Below are 2,676 nucleotides of genomic sequence, written 5' to 3'. Positions count from 1 at the left end.
AAACATTGATTGGCTGCCTCCTGCACACACCTTACTGGGAATTGAGCCTGAAACCTGGGCATGTGCCCTGACTGGGAATAGAACTGGCAACCTTTCAGCACATGAGACAAAGGATTTTGAAGGATGCATAGGTGTTCACATGGAAAAATTGCATTTACTCAGTCAGTTAGTCAGTCAGTCAGTAAGTGCTCCCTGCTGGACATATTTTTTTTCCTGCTGGACATTTGAAGGGGTCATTTTGGAAGGAGTTCTGTGTAGGAGTCAGCCAGATAAAGCAGGGGAATTTGAGACAGCGCTGGTGACTCCTCATCCAGCAGCTCACCATTTGTCCAGCCCAACCACCTCCAGTACAGGAAACATCTCTTTCCCCCAGATTCCAGACTAAGTCCCAGGGAAGACTCTGATTGGCTGAGCTTGAGTCACATGTCCACCTTAAACTAATCACAGTGGCTGAAGTGAATAAAGACTCTAGGTCACATGTCCACCCCAGCCTGGACTACAGGAGAGCTTTTTATTTTATTTTATTTTATTAATATTTTTATTGATTTTAAAGAGGGGAAAGGAGAGGGAGAGAGAGATAGAAACATCAATGATGAGGGAGAATCATTGATTGGCTGCCTCTTGCACACCCCCTGCTGATGACCTATCCCGAAACCTGGGCATGTGCCCTGACCAGGAATCTCCGGGTTCATGGAACGACGCTCAACCACTGAGCTACATTGCCGGGCTACCGGAGAATTTTAAAGCAGAACTAGCCAGAAACAGAACAATTGGCCATTATAGGGCATGAGCTTCCATCACCTGGGATATGCAAGCCACAACCTGAAGTCCAGTTAGTGTAGGGTTGCCAGATAAAACACAGGACACCCAGTTAAATTAGAATTTCAGGTAAACAACACATAACTTTTCAGCATAACAGTGCCCCACGTAATGCATGGGACATATACCGAAAAATTATTCATTGTTTATCTAAAACTAAATTTAACTGCTGGGCTGACTTCTTTTGCTAGGGCTGACATAAAGTTTCACAGATTGAGTGGCTTCAACAACAGAAATCTATTCCTGGAGGCTACAAGTTCAAAATCAAGGTGTCAGGAGGTTTGGTGTCTTCTGGAGTCTCTCTCCTGGGCCTGTGGATGGTCGACTTCTCTCTGTATCTTCACATGGTCATCGCTCTATGCATGTCCGCATCCTAATCTCCTCATCTTATGACGACACCAGTCATACTGGATTAGGATACACCCACGTGACCTCATTTTACTTTAACTAATTCTTTAAAGGTGCTTTCTCCTTATGCAGTCACATGCTGAGGTCCTGGGGGTGAGGATTTCAACATAAGACTTTTGAGGGAACACAGACTGCTTTGGAGAAAGTCTGGAAGTTTTTGAAAAAGTTAAATATAGAGTTACCATATGACCCAGGAATCCACCCCTAGGTATGTACCTAGAAGAATTGAAAGCAATGTCCCCCACAACAACGTGTATATGAATGTTCACAGCAGCACTAGCTGCAAAGCCAAAAAGGGGAAACAACCCAAAGGTCTATTAACAGATGAATGGATAAACAAGAAGTGCTACAAATATTCCTCGGCCTGAGAAAGGAATGAAGTCCTGGCATTTGCTACAGCGAATCTTGAAAACATGGTGCTAAGTAAAAGAAGCCAGACACAAAAGGTCACGTGTTGCATGATCCCATTTATATAAAATGTCCAGAGCAAGCAAATCCATAGAAACAGAAAGCACATTGCTGGTTGCCCAGGGCTGGGGGAGGAGGAATGGGGAGTGACTGCTCATGGTACAGGCTTTCTTTTGGGGGTGACAAATACGTTCTGGAATTAAACAGTGGTGATAGTTGCACAACTGTGAAAAAATTGCTAAAAATCTCAAACCTGTACACTTTATTTTTTAAAATATATTTCAGAGAGGAAGGAGGAGGGAGAGAGAGATAGAAACATCCATGACGAGAGAGAATCATTGATTGGCTGCCTCCTGCACGCCCCACACTGGGGATCGAGCCCACCACCCGGGCAGGTGCCTGACCAGGAATTGAACTGTGACCTCCTGCTTCACAGTTCGATGCTCAACCACTGAGCCACGCCAGCCAGGCAAAACTGTACAGTTTAAAAGGAGAAGTTTATGGTATGTGAATTATATGTCAATTTAAAAATGTGTATGAGAACACATTTTGCCCTGGGAGTCCTGTATTAGTATTTGCCCAATCTGGTCACCATAACTTGGTGAGTCGTACAGAACCTCACAGGCAGTTGGGTGGGTGACTTCCTGAGGGTCCCCTTCAGCCTGACATACTCTAAATGACCGGATCCAACAGTGGGGCAGCGGAGGGAGCCTGCAGCTGCAGGGACCGTGGGAGGCCCAGGAAAACAGAGAACATGGATGCTATCTTGGGACTGTAGGCTTTTCCCAGCCTTAGTTTGCCTTCTGCAAAGCGGGGCTGAACAATTATCATCAGATACTTGTAGGAGGTGGTTCTCATAAGGCACGTAGCCAGATACCCAGTTTGGCACTCTTCAAAGGCAACCATCCTCAAAAAAGAAACTGGCAGCCCTGGCCAGTGGGGCTCAGTTGGATGGAGCGTCCTCCAAAAGCACCGAAGGGTCGCAAGTTCGATTCCCAGTCAGGGCACATACCTGGGTTCAGGGTTCCATCCCAGGTTGCA

Source organism: Myotis brandtii, unplaced genomic scaffold, assembly GCF_000412655.1.
Source record: "Myotis brandtii unplaced genomic scaffold, ASM41265v1 scaffold421, whole genome shotgun sequence".
NCBI lineage: Eukaryota > Metazoa > Chordata > Mammalia > Chiroptera > Vespertilionidae > Myotis > Myotis brandtii.
Note: the sequence above shows the minus strand (reverse complement) of the source record.